Consider the following 7,942-nt stretch of genomic DNA (forward strand, 5'->3'; position numbering starts at 1 on the left):
AAAAAAAAAAAAAAAAAGAAAAAAAAAAAGAAATAATTAAGGCCGGGCGCGGTGGCTCAAGCCTGTAATCCCAGCACTTTGGGAGGCCGAGACGGGCGGATCACGAGGTCAGGAGATCGAGACCATCCTGGCTAACACGGTGAAACCCCCTCTCTACTAAAAAATACAAAAAAAAAAAAACTAGCCGGGCGAGGTGGCGGGCGCCTGTAGTCCCAGCTACTCGGGAGGCTGAGGCAGGAGAATGGCGTAAACCCGGGAGGCGGAGCTTGCAGTGAGCTGAGATCTGGCCACTGCACTCCAGCCTGGGCGACAGAGCGAGACTCCGTCTCCAAAAAAAAAAAAAAAAAAGAAATAATTAAACAGAGAAACAAAACAGAAAATTCAAGAAAGAAGCTTCCATGGTCCAGAAATTTGAGGAATTCGTAGAAGACAAACAGGTCTGAAATGGTGGCAAAACAAGAACAAGAAAAATCCTGTTTGAAATTCAGGGCTGCAAGAGCGATTGCAACTTTCTGTACACTCATCATATGTGATTACAAAGAACAGGCATGGACTTTCAAGCAATTTTTAGGGCCATTAGTTAGGTGTATTTGGAACGGTCCTTTCCCTTGCCCTGCTTTTCTAGTGCATATCCAGTGGTGACAGCAGCATGTGTCCCCAAGTTAAAACCCTTTAAGCTGCTTTCAAAAGAGAAATAGTTACCATCTTGGGCCGGGCGCGGTGGCTCACGCCTGTCATTCCAGCACTTTGAAGCAGGTGGATCACTGAGGTCAGGAATTCGAGACCAGCCTGGCCAACTTATAGTGAAACTCTGTCTCTACTAAAAAATTCAAAAATTAGCCGGGTGTGGTGGTGCACACCTGTAATCCCAGCTACTTGAGAAGCTGAGGCAGGAGAATCGCTTGAACCTGGGAGGTGGAGGTTGCCGTGAGCCGAGATTGCACCATTCTATTCCATCCTGGGTGAAGGAGTGAGATCTATCTCTAAAAAAAAAAAGAAAGAAAGAAAGAAAGAAATGCTTCTCCTAATTGGGGGACCCTCCTAGGAGTCCCACACAAGAGACCCACAGAATGAGTAATGGGCCCAGGGCTCCAGGGAAGTAACAAACTGCAAAAGGGAGGCAGACTCAGAATGCAGGCCACCCATACCAACCTAAACCCAAATCCTGATCCTTCCCTACAGTCAGACGGAGACACTATTCTTATTAAAACATTCAGTGAGGCTGGGTGTGATGGCTCTTGCCTTAATCCCAGCACTTTGGGAGGCCGAGGCGGGTGGATCACCAGGTCAGGAGTTCAAGACTAGGCTGGTCAACATGGTGAAGTCCCGTCTCTACTAAAAATACAAAAATTAGTCGGGTGTGGTGGCGGGCGCCTGTAGTCCCAGCTACTCGGGAGGCTGAGGTGGGAGAATCACTTGAACCTGGGAGGCAGAGGTTGCAGTGAGCCGAGATCATACCACTGCACTCCAGCCTGGGCAACAAAGCAAGACTCTGTCTCAAAAAAAAAAAAAACAAAAAAAAAAATCAGTGATAGGTGAAGAAGAATCTCAAATATGAACACAGATAGCCAAGATTAGCCTAGTATTTGTGGAAAAGCAACACTGAGAAAAGAAAGGCATCAAAATCATCAAACTGAAAAAAAAAAAACTTAAAAAGTAAATAACCTGAAAAGGAAAGAAAAAAATACTTTAAAGTATAAATGATATTCTTAGAGAAAATTAAAAGGTTTTCATATCCTGACATCAAGATGGTAAGAGTACATTCATACATATCCATTATCCCATAATGTAGGGGGGGGTTAAAATTCCTACATTAAAGGACAAAGACTCTAATTGGCTTAAAGAAAAAAAGTCTTGGCCGGGCGCGGTGACTCACGCCTGTAATCCCAGCACTTTGGGAGGCCGAGACGGGCGGATCACGAGGTCAGGAGATCGAGACCATCCTGGCTAACACGGTGAAACCCCCTCTCTACTAAAAAATACAAAAAACTAGCCGGGCGAGGTGGCGGACGCCTGTAGTCCCAGCTACTCGGGAGGCTGAGGCAGGAGAATGGCGTAAACCCGGGAGGCGGAGCTTGCAGTGAGCTGAGATCCGGCCACTGCACTCCAGCCTGGGCGACAGAGCCAGACTCCGTCTCAAAAAAAAAAAAAAAAAGAAAAGAAAAAAAGTCTTGATACCGTATACTAACAGCATAGTGTTTAATAGTATAGGTTCTATATTTGAATCCTAGTTCCAATACCTATTAAAACCTGTTTATGCCTAGTGTTCCATTACTGGAACGCTAAGCGTGTGGGAGTTATTTATATCCTACTGCTCAAGGTCGTTTTTTGATTGCAAAAATTCAAAAAAATTGCAACCTCAGGCACAAATGGGTTGATGATTGATGAAATAAAAACTTACATAACTGGGCTGAATAGAAGGATGGATTCAGCTAAAAGTGTAAGATCAACCCAAGAAATTCTCCCTAAATATAGCACTAAAAGATAAAGTAATGACAATTATGAGATAGAAAGTAAATGACATGTAAGACAGGTAATTGGACATTTTTCCTATAAGCCTTCTAAAGATAACAGAGAAAAAAGAGGGGAAGAATTATTCAAATAAATAATTGCCAATTTTTCAGAACTGATAGAAAATATAAATTTTCAGATTTAAAGTTCACTATGCGTTGAGCAAGAAAAAAAGAAAAATAATCCAGAAGTGTCATCTTAATTTTTTTTTTTTTGAGACGGAGTCTCGCTCTGTCACCCAGGCTAGAGTGCAGAGGCGCGACCTCGGCTCACTGAAAGCTCCTCTTCCCGTGTTCACGCCATTCTCCTGCCTCAGCCTCCTGAGTAGCTGGGACTACAGGCGCCGCCACAACGCCCGGCTAATTTTTTTTGTATTTTTAGTAGAGACGGGGTTTCACCATGTTGGCCAGGATGGTCTCGATCTCCTAACCTCGTGATCCACCCGCCTCGGCCTCCCAAAGTGCTGGGATTACAGCCGGGAGCCACTGCGCCCGGCCTCATCTTAAATTTTTAAAGCTCCAAGGATAAAAAGAAATTCTTAAAACTTCCAGAAGACAACCCCCGCCCCCACCCCAACACCAACCAGGTTATCTAGAAAGAAAGGGTAATCAGATTAGCATGGAAACAGTAGATCAGCATAAGGGAGAAACAAGGAAAAATTAACTTCAAAATTCTGAGTGGAAGTTACTTTGAACTTCAAATTTTATATCCAGCCAAAGTAACATTCAAGTGGGAAGTCAAAATGAAGATACCTTTATGAAACTGACTGGTTTCACTGTTCAGTTCGAGCTTTTAGTGTTAGGTTTATAAACAGCAGTCTCGAACCCACTCAGGGTAACTGAGTAATCACCCTTAGTAATTAGTATGCATTTAAATTTGGCACATATTGTTCGTGTGTGTAAAAATCTAGTTAATCTGAGAAATCAAACAGAATCGGAGTATGTCACTTTCTTTTATAGCTCTGTCCTGATATCTTTCAAAGTAATGTAAAAGCACAAAAAAGTAAACCTTTACTTTATTTATTAATTTTTTTGTTTTATTTTATTTTTTTTTGAGAGGGAGTCTTGCTCTGCCGCCCAGGCTGGAGTGCAGTGGCGTGATCTTGGCTCACTGCAAGCTCCGCCTCCCGGGTTCACGCCATTCTCCTGCCTCAGCCTCCCGAGTAGCTGGGACTACAGGCGCCCGCCACCTCGCCCGGCTAGTTTTTTTGTATTTTTTAGTAGAGACGGGGTTTCACCGTGTCAGCCAGGATGGTCTCGATCTCCTGACCTCGTGATCCGCCCGTCTCGGCCTCCCAAAGTGCTGGGATTACAGGCTTGAGCCACCGCGCCCGGCCAAACCTTTACTTTAAACAACTTCCTGTGGTAGGTAGCATATATATTATTTTAATGCCCTGAAATTTAGAACGGTCTCTTCAACCAGCAGTAAGAAGAAAAGCTTCTTTCATTTTCTGTTTTCCAGGTCATTAGCATTCAAATGTTCTTAATGCTTCTGTAAAAACAGAAACTAAAATCTTCTCTTCCTTACTCCCATTTTTCTATTTCTTTATAACTTTTGGTGAACCACAGTGCCTGACTCTGAGGCATGCTAGTGTGGTTTTATAAACAGATATTTTAAGTGGCAGAGTCAGTTAGAAGTTTTGCAATATACAATGCTTTTTTTGTGTCACGTGGTTAAACTCAGCTGCAAATAAAGTTTTTTAATGTAAAAAAAGGACTTTTTTGGGCATTAAAGATTTTGGAAGTTTACATCCCATAGGGCTTTTACAAGATAATATTCCAGAATGTATGTCAGCGAAAGAAAACAAATTATCATAGAAATTAGAAGAAAGGGATGCAAGAGAAAAGAGTGAACAAGAAGGCCAGAAAAATGAAAGTTTAAATACTTGTTGGTGGATAACGGAATATAATTTTCTTAATACTCTGGAGTTAAATTCCAACTATTTTCAACATGGGGGTAATAAATTTGTGGTAAATCTGACTTGTGTTTTTCAAGATATAGACACTGATTTACTCTGTTTTTAAAAATATGAAGGTTAAATCTGTTGAATAATAATTACATTGTTAATAATTTGAGGGTAATTGCTAGAAAATTAGAAATAGAATAATGATATGTTTTAGATTTGTGTCTCTGCAAAAATTTCATGTCGAGTTGTAATCCCCAGTGTTGGATGAGGGGCCTGGTAAGAGGTGATTGGATCATGGGGGCTGATTTCTCCCTTGCTGTTCTCATGATAGTGAGTGAGTTCTCACAAGACCTGGTTGGTTTTTTTTGTTTGTTTTGTTTTTTTAAAAAGTGTATAGCACCTCCCCATGCTCTCTTTTCCTCCTTCTCCAGCCATGTAAGATGTGCCTGCTTCCCCCTCACCTTCTGCCACGATTTTCCTGAGGCCTCCCCAGCCATGCTTCCTGTACAGCCTGCAGAACTCTGAGTCAATGAAACCTTTTTTCTTTGTAAGTTACCCAGTCTCACGTAGTTCTTTATAGCAATGAAAGAACAGACTAATACAAATACCTGCCAAATTAAAGAAGGAAATAAAGAAAATGGAATAAAGGAAATGTCATCAATTCAACAAGGATAGAAAAATAAAAATAACTATAACAAAAAAGAATGGTAACTGGAAGATACAAAATGACATGATATATTAAGTTTCTTTTTTTTTTTTTTTTTTTTTTTTTTTTTTTTGAGACGGAGTCTCACTGTGTCTCCCAGGCTGGAGTGCAGTGGCGTGATCTCGGCTCACTGCAAGCTCCGCCCCCCGGGTTCACGCCATTCTCCCGCCTCAGCCTCCCAAGTAGCTGGGACTACAGGCGCCCGCCACCGCGCCCGGCTAGGTTTTTGTATTTTTAGTAGAGACGGGGTTTCACCATGTTAGCCAGGATAGTCTCGATCTCCTGACCTTGTGATCCACCCGCCTCGGCCTCCCAAAGTGCTGGGATTACAGGCTTGAGCCACCGCGCCCGGCCTTAAGTTTCATATAGTATCAAAAATATCAGTCAGCAGCTATGATGGTAAAAATGTATTTCCAGCTCACATCACTTGATGATCATGCGTTGACTATGTCTCTGCCTCAGGATGTGGGTCTGTTCCATGTATTTTCTCAATCTAGGACTTATAATGATAGAGCACCCTTATCTGAGGCATACTTATTTTCCTTTTTTTTTTTTTGAGACGGAGTTTCCCTCTGTCGCCCAGACTGGAGTGCAGTGGCGTGATCTCGGCTGACTGCAAGCTCTGCCTCCTGGGTTCACACCATTCTCCTGGCTCAGCCTCCCAAGTAGCTGGGACTACAGGGGCCCGCCACCATGCCTGGCTAATTTTTTGTGTTTTTAGTAGAGACGGGGTTTCACCATGTTAGCCAGGATAGTCTCAATCTCCTGACCTCGTGATCGGCCCGCCTCGGCCTCCCAAAGTGTTGGGATTACAGGCGTGACCCACCGAGACATACTTATTTTCATGGCAGAGGGGCAAGGAGAAAAGACCTTCAAATATTGATGGTTGGGGTCCCCCAACTACACTGCCCAGAGAGATCTCATAGTAATTCCACTAGGAAATAAGCCACACCCACTCATAGAGAGCTTCCATTAAGCTTTTTCCCCCCTATATGCTTTAAGTGACTCACTCCTAGCTGTGAATAAAATGATCCTCTAAGGACTGACAGTTAAGGAAACTTTCCACATAAAAGCAAAAATCGGCCAGGCCCAGTGGCTTACACCTGTAGTCCCAGCACTTTGGGAGGCCCTGGCAGGAGGATCACTTGAGCCCAGAAGTTCAAGACCAGGCTAGGCAACGTGGCAAGACCCCATCTCTCCAAAAAGTAGCCGGGATGGTGGTACACACCTGTAGACCTAACTACATGGGAGGCTGAGGTGGGAGGATCACTTGAGCAGTGAGGCTGCAGTGAGCTATGATCAGGCCACTGTACTCCAGCCTGAGCAACAGAGTGAGACCCCATCTGAAAATAAATAAATACATAAATAAAAGCACAAATCAAAACAAAAAACTAACAAAAGAGAAAATAAAATTGAGGAATCAGAAATGATGCCAAAACATAAAAAATTTTGAAAGCGGACCCTGGGGCCTGTGCCCAGAACACCTACGTTCTGTTTCTGTTTTCCTGCCCAAATGCTGCATTTCCCAACACGCCCCCATCCTGTGCCTAAAAGCCCCCAAGACCCTAGCAGGCAGAGACACAAGCAGCTGCACATCGAGAGGAGCTTATAGGTAGAAGAAGACACAAGTGGCTGGACTTCGAGAGAAACACATCAGCCAGCATAAGAGCACAGCGACAGACGCCGGCAAGCCATCGACCAGAACCTCGCGGAGTTTGTCCGGAACGGTGGGAGGAGACTCCGGGCCACTGAGCTGCCCGATTCCAGGGGAAAACCACCTTCCCACTCCATCCCCTTGTGGCTCCCCCATCTGCTGAGAGCTCTTCCCACACAATAAAACCTTGCACTCATTCTCCAAGCCCAGGTGTATTCCGATTCTTCCGGTACACCAAAGCAAGAAACCCCGGGATGCAGGAAGCCCTCTGTCTTTGTGATAAGGCAGAGGGTCTAACTGAGCTGACTGACATAAACTGACTACCGACAGCTAAACTAAAAGAGCACCCTGTAACACGCGCCCACTGGAGCCTCGGGAGCTGCAGACGTTCACCCTGAGACACTGCCGTGGAGTCGGAGCCCCACAGCCTGCCCGTCTGCATGCCACCCCTAGGGGTTTGAGCAGCGGGGCACCCAAGAAGCAAGCCACACCCCCATCACACACCCCGTGAGGGGGACAAGGGAACGGTTTCCGTTTCACTGACGCCTAGCAGAGTGGATGAAAATAAACCCCTACTAAGGCAACTCATTGTGAAATTTCGGAGCACTCAGGACAAAAGAAAGATACTGAAAGCTTCCAGGAAACAAAACGGGCCATAGACAAAGGAGTGGAGATCAGGCTAACATGCCTCAAGAACATGACTAGAACCAGCAATGCTTTCAAAATCCTGAGGGAAAAGGATTTCCCGGGCCGGGCCAGGTGGCTCACACTTCGTATTCCCAGCACTTTGGGAGGCCGAGGTGGGTGGATCACTTGGGTTTGAGACCAGCCTGGCCAACATGGCGAAACTCCGTCTCTACTAAAAATACAAAAAATTAGTCGGGCGTGGTGGTGGGCGCCTGGAGTCCTAGCTACTCGGGAGACGGAGGTAGGAGAACCCCTTGAACCCAGGAGGCGGAGGTTGCAGTGAGCTGAGATCACACCACTGCCCTCCAGCCTGGACTACAGAGCGAGATTCCGTCTCTAAATAAATAAATAAGTAAAAGTTTTGGCCAGGCGCGATGGCTCAGGCCGGGCGCGGTGGTTCATGCCTGTAATCCTAGCCCTTTGGGAGGCCAATGCAGGCGGATCACGAGGTCAAGAGATCGAGACCATCCTGGCCAAC

Source organism: Theropithecus gelada, chromosome 13, assembly GCF_003255815.1.
Source record: "Theropithecus gelada isolate Dixy chromosome 13, Tgel_1.0, whole genome shotgun sequence".
Classification (NCBI taxonomy): Eukaryota; Metazoa; Chordata; class Mammalia; order Primates; family Cercopithecidae; genus Theropithecus; species Theropithecus gelada.